The 9144-nt window shown below is 43.4% G+C and overlaps 4 non-coding genes across 4 annotated transcripts; all 4 read right to left on the bottom strand.

Annotated features, from left to right (window-relative positions):
• Window positions 1-246: 246 nt before the first annotated feature.
• Window positions 247-321, bottom strand: trnav-aac. Its single transcript has one exon. It is a non-coding gene; the product is annotated as a tRNA-Val (tRNA).
• A 4712-nt stretch (window positions 322-5033) lies between these two features.
• Window positions 5034-5108, bottom strand: trnav-aac. The gene has a single exon. It is a non-coding gene; the product is annotated as a tRNA-Val (tRNA).
• A 1358-nt stretch (window positions 5109-6466) lies between these two features.
• trnav-aac lies at window positions 6467-6539 on the bottom strand. Its single transcript has one exon. It is a non-coding gene; the product is annotated as a tRNA-Val (tRNA).
• A 1298-nt stretch (window positions 6540-7837) lies between these two features.
• trnav-aac lies at window positions 7838-7912 on the bottom strand. The gene has a single exon. It is a non-coding gene; the product is annotated as a tRNA-Val (tRNA).
• Between the last annotated feature and the right edge of the window lie 1232 nt (window positions 7913-9144).

The following is a 9144-nucleotide window of genomic DNA, read 5'->3' on the forward strand; positions in this document are numbered from 1 at the left end:
TGAGTTCCTGCTCTAACCTACTGGAGATAAAAGCCTTCTTAGCGTGAAAACCTTTTATCTGGGGGCCATTCTCTACAGATAGCAATAAAGACTGTGCTTGTTTCCACCTCTGTTTCAACCTTTGGACCTTTCACAGCAGAGGCTAACGTGATAACCACACTACACTACAGAAACTTGCTCTTTTTCTACCATGATTTACCTGGAACGTCGCAAAGACTTTATGAATTCTCGCAAAACAAGAAGAAATGTTTCTGCTCGGTTTTGAACCGAGAGGACCTTTCGCGTGTTAGGCGAACGTGATGACCACTACACTACAGAAACTCCTGGAGCTTTACTTGTGCTCTGTCAGGAAAAATTACACACCATTAGAGCAGAATGACAAGCTGCGTGAAATCCACACGCGTTTCACAGAAGACCTCCTTAAGTTCACAGCAGGAGCTGCAGAACTGCTTTTTGAGAATCCACAGTGGTCATTTCTTTTGTGCTTTGTTGAAAATTACTTGGATACTAGCACAGACTCTGCTGGCCTGGCAGTTACCACAGCCTAGAGTGACTCAATATTTTTCTTCACACCTGTGTAAAGAAATGCCTTCACAGATTAGAGCGGCAGAAAAACCTTTTACCTTTGCTCTGTCATGGAAAATTGGACACCTTCACAGCAAATTGACAAGCTGCGTGAAATCCACACACGTGTCAAGGCAGACTTCCTTGAGTTCCTGCTTTAACCTACTCAGAGTTAAAAGCCTTCTAGTAGCGTGAAAAACCTTTATCAGGTGGCCATTTCTTTACAGAAAATACTGGAGCTTGTGCTGTGCTCTGTCAGGAAAAATTGGACAGCAGATTGCAGATTGACAAGGCAGACTTCAAGGCAGAGTTCCTGCTCCTGCTAAACCTACTCAGAGTTAAAAGCTTTGTAGCGTGAAAAACCTTTTATCAGGTGGCCATTTCTTTACAGAAAATACTGGAGCTTGTGCTGTGCTCTGTCAGGAAAATTGGACACCTTCACAGCAAATTGACAAGCTGCGTGAAATCCACACACGTGTCAAGGCAGACTTCCTTGAGTTCCTGCTTTAACCTACTTGAGTTAAAAGCCTTTGTAGCGTGAAAACCTTTTATCAGGTGGCCATTTCTTTACAGAAAATACTGGAGCTTGTGCTGTGCTCTGTCAGGGAAAATTGGACACCTTCACAGCAAATTGACAAGCTGCTGGCGTGAAATCCACACACGTGTCAAGGCAGACTTCCTTGAGTTCCTGCTTTAACCTACTCAGAGTTAAAAGCCTTTGTAGCGTGAAAACCTTTTATCAGGTGGCCATTTCTTTACAGAAAATACTGGAGCTTGTGCTGTGCTCTGTCAGGTAAAAATGGACACCTTCACAGCAAATTGACAAGCTGCGTGAAATCCACACACGTGTCAAGGCAGACTTCCTTGAGTTCCTGCTTTAACCTACTCAGAGTTAAAAGCCTTGTAGCGTGAAAACCTTTTATCAGGTGGCCATTTCTTTACAGAAAATACTGGAGCTTGTGCTGTGCTCTGTCAGGAAAATTGACACCTTCACAGCAGATTGACAAGCTGCGTGAAATCCACACACGTGTCAAGGCAGACTTCCTTGAGTTCCTGCTTTAACCTACTCAGAGTTAAAAGCCTTCTTAGCGTGAAAACCTTTTATCAGGTGGCCATTTCTTTACAGAAAATACTGGAGCTTGTGCTGTGCTCTGTCAGGAAAATTGACACCTTCACAGCAGATTGACAAGCTGCGTGAAATCCACACACGTCAAGGCAGACTTCCTTGAGTTCCTGCTTTAACCTACTTGGAGATAAAAAGCCTTTTAGCGTGAAAAACCTTTTATCAGGTGGCCATTTCTTTACAGAAAATACTGGAGCTTGTGCTGTGCTCTGTCAGGGAAAATTGACACCTTCACAGCAAATTGACAAGCTGCGTGAAATCCACACACGTGTCAAGGCAGACTTCCTTGAGTTCCTGCTTTAACCTACTTGGAGATAAAAGCCTTCTTAGAGTGAAAACCTTTATCAGGTGGCCATTTCTTTACAGAAAATACTGGAGCTTGTGCTGTGCTCTGTCAGGAAAATTGGACACCTTCACAGCAAATTGACAAGCAGCAGAAATCCACACACGTGTCAAGGCAGACTTCCTTGAGTTCCTGCTTTAACCTACTCAGAGTTAAAAGCCTTTTAGCGTGAAAACCTTTTATCAGGTGGCCATTTCTTTACAGAAAATACTGGAGCTTGTGCTGTGCTCTGTCAGGGAAAATTGACACCTTCACAGCAAATTGACAAGCTGCGTGAAATCCACACACGTGTCAAGGCAGACTTCCTTGAGTTCCTGCTCTAACCTACTTGGAGATAAAAGCCTTCTTAGAGTGAAAAACCTTTTATCAGGTGGCCATTTCTTTACAGAAAATACTGGAGCTTGTGCTGTGCTCTGTCAGGAAAAATTGGACACCTTCACAGCAGATTGACAAGCTGCAGAAATCCACACACCTCAAGGCAGACTTCTGGAACTTTAGTTCCTGCTCTAACCTTACTTGAGATAAAAGCTTTGAGCTAGAGTGAAAAACCTTTTATCAGGGGGCCATTTCTTTTTAGAAAATACTGAGCTTGTGCTGTGCTCTGTCAGGAAAATTGACAACTTCTTTACAGCAAAATGACAAGCAGACATTTCTTTGTGCTTTCCACACACTTGGATACAAGGCAGACTCTGCTGAGTTCCTGCTTTAACTACAGCCTAGAGTGAGATAAAAGCCTTTAGAGTGAAAAACCTTTATCAGGTGGCCATTTCTTTACAGAAAAATACTGAAGCCTTGTGCTGTGCTCTGTCAGGAAAATTGACACCTTCACAGCAGATTGACAAGCTGCGTGAAATCCACACACGTGTCAAGGCAGACTTCCTTGAGTTCCTGCTTTAACCTACTCAGAGTTAAAAGCCTTTGTAGCGTGAAAACCTTTTATCAGGTGGCCATTTCTTTACAGAAAATACTGGAGCTTGTGCTGTGCTCTGTCAGGGAAAATTGACACCTTCTCACAGCAAATTTTGAACCGAGGACAGATTTACCTGTCAAGTTAGACTTCCTTGAGTTCTGCTCAACCTACTGAGATGACCACTACACTACAGAAACTCCTGGAGCTTTACTTTTACTGCTCTGTCAGGAAAATTACACACCATTAGAGCAGATTGACAAGCTGCGTGAAATCCACACGCTTTCTTTACAGAAGACCTCCTTAAGTTCACAGCAGGAGCTGCAGCTGCAGAACTGCTTTTTGAGAATCCACAGTGGTCATTTCTTTTGTGCTTTGTTGAAAATCACTTGGATACTAGCACAGACTCTGCTGGCCTGGCAGTTACCACAGCCTAGAGTGACTTAATATTTTTCTTCACACCTGTGTAAAGAAATGCCTTCACAGATTAGAGCGGCAGAAAAACCTTTTACCTTTGCTCTGTCAGGGAAAATTGACACCTTCACAGCAGATTGACAAGCTGCGTGAAATCCACACACGTGTCAAGGCAGACTTCCTTGAGTTCCTGCTTTAACCTACTCAGAGTTAAAAGCCTTGTAGCGTGAAAAACCTTTTATCAGGTGGCCATTTCTATAGAGAAAATACTGGAGCTTGTGCTTTGCTCTGTCAAAGAAAATTGGACACCTTCACAGCAAATTGACAAGCTGCGTGAAATCCACACACGGGTCAAGGCAGACTTCCTGAGTTCCTGCTTTAACCTACTCAGAGTTAAAAGCTTTGTAGCGTGAAAAACCTTTATCAGGTGCCATTTCTTTACAGAAAATACTGGAGCTTGTGCTGTGCTCTGTCAGGAAAAATTGACACCTTCACAGCAGATTGACAAGCTGCGTGAAATCCAGACACCTGTCAAGGCAGACTTCCTTGAGTTCCTGCTCTAACCTACTTGGAGATAAAAGCCTTCTAGCGCGTGAAAACCTTTTATCAGGTGGCCATTTCTTTACAGAAAATACTGGAGCTTGTGCTGTGCTCTGTCAGGGAAAATTGACACCTTCACAGCAAATTGACAAGCTGCGTGAAATCCACACACGTGTCAAGGCAGACTTCCTTGAGTTCCTGCTTTAACCTACTCAGAGTTAAAAGCCTTTGTAGCGTGAAAAACCTTTTATCAGGTGGCCATTTCTTTACAGAAAATACTGGAGCTTGTGCTGTGCTCTGTCAGGGAAAATTGACACCTTCACAGCAAATTGACAAGCTGCGTGAAATCCACACACGTGTCAAGGCAGACTTCCTTGAGTTCCTGCTTTAACCTACTCAGAGTTAAAAGCCTTTGTAGCGTGAAAAACCTTTTATCAGGTGGCCATTTCTTTACAGAAAATACTGGAGCTTGTGCTGTGCTCTGTCAGGAAAATTGACACCTTCACAGCAAATTGACAAGCTGCGTGAAATCCAGACACACGTGTCAAGGCAGACTTCCTTGAGTTCCTGCTTTAACCTACTTGAGATAAAAGCCTTTGTAGCGTGAAAAACCTTTTATCAGGTGGCCATTTCTTTACAGAAAATACTGGAGCTTGTGCTGTGCTCTGTCAGGAAAATTGGACACCTTCACAGCAGATTGACAAGCTGCGTGAAATCCACACACGTGTCAAGGCAGACTTCCTTGAGTTCCTGCTTAACCTACTTGGAGATAAAAGCCTTCTAGAGTGAAAACCTTTTATCAGGTGGCCATTTCTTTACAGAAAATACTGAGCTTGTGCTGTGCTCTGTCAGGGAAAATTGGACAGCTTCACAGCAACAGCAGATTGACAAGGCAGACTTCCTTTCAGTTCCTGCTTTAACCTACTATGAGATAAAAGCCTTCTTAAAGTGAAAAACCTTTTATCTGGGGCCATTTCTTTACAGAAGCAATAAACTGTGCTTGTCCGCCTGGTTTCTGTCCTTTCAGGAGGCTGAACGTGATAACCACTACACACTACAGAAACTTGCTCTTTTTTTCTCTACCATGATTTACCTGAACGTCAAGCAAAGACTTTTTAGAATTCTCGCAAAACAAGAAGCAATGTTTCTGCTCGGTTTTGAACCGAGGACCTTTCGCGTTGTTAGGCTTAACGTGATGACCACTACACTACAGAAACTCCTGGAGCTTTACTTGTGCTCTGTCAGGAAAATTACACACCATTAGAGCAGAGATTGACAAGCTGCGTGAAATCCACACACCACACGCTTCACAGAAGACCTCCTTGAGTTCACAGCAGGAGCTGCAGAACTGCTTTTTGAGAATCCACAGTGGTCATTTCTTTGTGCTTTGTTGAAAATTACTTGGACAGCTGGATACTAGCACAGACTAGCACAGACTCTGCTGGCCTGGCAGTTACCACAGCCTAGAGTGACTCAATATTTTTCTTCACACCTGTGTAAAGAAATGCCTTCACAGATTAGAGCGGCAAAAACCTTTTGCCTTTGCTCTGTCAGGAAAATTGGACACCTTCACAGCAAATTGACAAGCTGCGTGAAATCCACACACGTGTCAAGGCAGACTTCCTTGAGTTCCTGCTTTAACCTACTTGGAGTTAAAAGCCTTGTAGCGTGAAAACCTTTTATCAGGTGGCCATTTCTTTACAGAAAATACTGGAGCTTGTGCTGTGCTCTGTCAGGAAAATTGGACAGCTTCACAGCAGATTGACAAGCTGCGTGAAATCCACACACGTGTCAAGGCAGACTTCCTTGAGTTCCTGCTTTAACCTACTCAGAGTTAAAAGCCTTTGTAGCGTGAAAAACTTTTATCAGGTGGCCATTTCTTTACAGAAAATACTGGAGCTTGTGCTGTGCTCTGTCAGGAAAATTGACACCTTCACAGCAAATTGACAAGCTGCGTGAAATCCACACACGTGTCAAGGCAGACTTCCTTGAGTTCCTGCTTTAACCTACTTCAGAGTTAAAAGCCTTCTTAGCGTGAAAACCTTTTATCAGGTGGCCATTTCTTTACAGAAAATACTGGAGCTTGTGCTGTGCTCTGTCAGGAAAATTGGACACCTTCACAGCAAATTGACAAGCTGCGTGAAATCCACACACGTGTCAAGGTAGACTTCCTTGAGTTCCTGCTTTAACCTACTTGGAGATAAAAGCCTTCTTAGCGTGAAAACCTTTTATCAGGTGGCCATTTCTTTACAGAAAATACTGAGCTTGTGCTGTGCTCTGTCAGGAAAATTGACAGCTTCACAGCAGATTGACAAGGCAGACAGACTTCCTTGAGTTCCTGCTTTAACCTACTATGAGATAAAAGCCTTCTTAGCGTGAAAACCTTTTATCTGGGGGCCATTTCTTTACAGATAGCAATAAAAACTGTGCTGTTTCCACCCGGTTTCAAACCGGACACCTTCACAGCAGGCTGAACGTGAAAACCACTACACTACAGAAACTTGCTCTTTTTCTCTACCATGATTTACCTGGAACGTCGCAAAGACTTTAGGAATTCTCGCAAAACAAGAAGCAATGTTTCTGCTCGGTTTTGAACCGAGGACCTTTCGCGTGTTAGGCGAACGTGATGACCACTACACTACAGAAACTCCTGGAGCTTTACTTGTGCTCTGTCAGGAAAAATTACACACCATTAGAGCAGATTGACAAGCTGCGTGAAATCCACACGCGCTTTCAGAGAAGACTTCCTTAAGTTCAGCAGGAGCTGCAGAACTGCTTTTTGAGAATCCACAGTGGTCATTTCTTTTGTGCTTTGTTGAAAATTACTTGGATACTAGCACAGACTCTGCTGGCCTGGCAGTTACCACAGCCTAGAGTGACTCAATATTTTTCTTCACACCTGTGTAAAGAAATGCCTCAGATTAGAGCGGCAGAAAACCTTTTACCTTTGCTCTGTCATGGAAAATTGGACACCTTCACAGCAAATTGACAAGCTGCGTGAAATCCACACGTGTCAAGGCAGACTTCCTTGAGTTCCTGCTTTAACCTACTTGAGAGAAAAGCCTTCTTAGCGTGAAAACCTTTTATCAGGTTGCCATTTCTTTACAGAAAATACTGGAGCTTGTGCTGTGCTCTGTCAGGGAAAATTGGACAAGGCAGACTTCCTTGAGTTCCTGCTTTAACCTACTCAGAGTTAAAAGCTTTTAGTAGCGTGAAAAACCTTTATCAGGTGGCCATTTCTTTACAGAAAATACTGGAGCTTGTGCTGTGCTCTGTCAGGGAAAATTGACACCTTCACAGCAAATTGACAAGCTGCGTGAAATCCACACACGTGTCAAGGCAGACTTCCTTGAGTTCCTGCTTTAACCTACTTGGAGATAAAAGCCTTCTAGCGTGAAAACCTTTTATCAGGTGGCCATTTCTTTACAGAAAATACTGGAGCTTGTGCTGTGCTCTGTCAGGGAAAATTGACACCTTCACAGCAAATTGACAAGCTGCGTGAAATCCACACACGTGTCAAGGCAGACTTCCTTGAGTTCCTGCTCTAACCTACTTGGAGATAAAAGCCTTCTTAGAGTGAAAAACCTTTTATCAGGGTGGGCCATTTCTTTACAGAAAATACTGGAGCTTGTGCTGTGCTCTGTCAGGAAAATTGGACAGCTTCACAGCAGATTGACAAGGCAGACTTCCTTGAGTTCCTGAGTTCCTGCTTAACTATGAGAGATAAAAGCCTTCTTAAAGCGTGAAAACCTTTTATCTGGGGGCCATTTCTTTACAGATAGCAATAAAACTGTGCCTGTTTCCACCTGTTTCGAACCGGGACCTTTCGTGTGTGAGGCTAACGTGATAACCACTACACTACAGAAACTTGCTCTTTTTTTTCTTTTACCATGATTTACCCTGAACGTCGCAAAGACTTTAGGAATTCTCGCAAAACAAGAAGCAATGTTTCTGCTCGGTTTTGAACCGAGGACCTTTCGCGTGTTAGGCTAAACGATGATGACCACTACACTACAGAAACTCCTGGAGCTTTACTTGTGCTCTGTCAGGAAAATTTACACACCATTAGAGCAGATTGACAAGCTGCGTGAAATCCACACGCGCTTCACAGAAGACCTCCTTAAGTTCACAGCAGGAGCTGCAGAACTGCTTTTTGAGAATCCACAGTGGTCATTTCTTTGTGCTTTGTTGAAAATTACTTGGATACTAGCACAGACTCTGCTGGCCTGGCAGTTACCACAGCCTAGAGTGACTCAATATTTTTCTTCACACCTGTGTAAAGAAATGCCTTCACAGATTAGAGCGGCAGAAAACCTTTTACCTTTGCTCTGTCATGGAAAATTGGACACCTTCACAGCAAATTGACAAGCTGCGTGAAATCCACACACGTGTCAAGGCAGACTTCCTTGAGTTCCTGCTTTAACCTACTTGGAGATAAAAGCCTTCTAGAGTGTGAAAACCTTTTATCAGGTGGCCATTTCTTTACAGAAAATACTGGAGCTTGTGCTGTGCTCTGTCAGGAAAATTGACAGCTTCACAGCACAGCAGCTGCGTGACAAGGCAGACTTCCTTGGCAGACTTCCTTGAGTTCCTGCTTTAACCTACTCAGAGTTAAAAGCCTTTGTAGCGTGAAAACCTTTTATCAGGTGGCCATTTCTTTACAGAAAATACTGGAGCTTGTGCTGTGCTCTGTCAGGAAAAATTGACACCTTCACAGCAAATTGACAAGCTGCGTGAAATCCACACACGTGTCAAGGCAGACTTCCTTGAGTTCCTGCTTAACCTACTTGGAGATAAAAGCCTTCTTAGCGTGAAAACCTTTTATCAGGTGGCCATTTCTTTACAGAAAATACTGGAGCTTGTGCTGTGCTCTGTCAGGGAAAATTGGACACCTTTCACAGCAAATTGACAAGCTGCGTGCGTGAAATCCACACACGTGTCAAGGCAGACTTCCTTGAGTTCCTGCTCTAACCTACTTGGAGATAAAAGCCTTCTTAGTAGTGAAAAACCTTTTATCAGGTGGCCATTTCTTTACAGAAAATACTGGAGCTTGTGCTGTGCTCTGTCAGGAAAATTGGACAGCTTCACAGCAGATTGACAAGGCAGAAATCTTCACACGAGTTCAAGGCAGACTTCCTTGAGTTCCTGCTTTAACTCCACTCAGAGTTAAAAGCCTTTGTAGCGTGAAAACCCTTTATCAGGTGGCCATTTCTTTACAGAAAATACTGGAGCTTGTGCTGTGCTCTGTCAGGA

Source organism: Puntigrus tetrazona, unplaced genomic scaffold (genome assembly GCF_018831695.1).
Source record: "Puntigrus tetrazona isolate hp1 unplaced genomic scaffold, ASM1883169v1 S000000499, whole genome shotgun sequence".
NCBI lineage: Eukaryota > Metazoa > Chordata > Actinopteri > Cypriniformes > Cyprinidae > Puntigrus > Puntigrus tetrazona.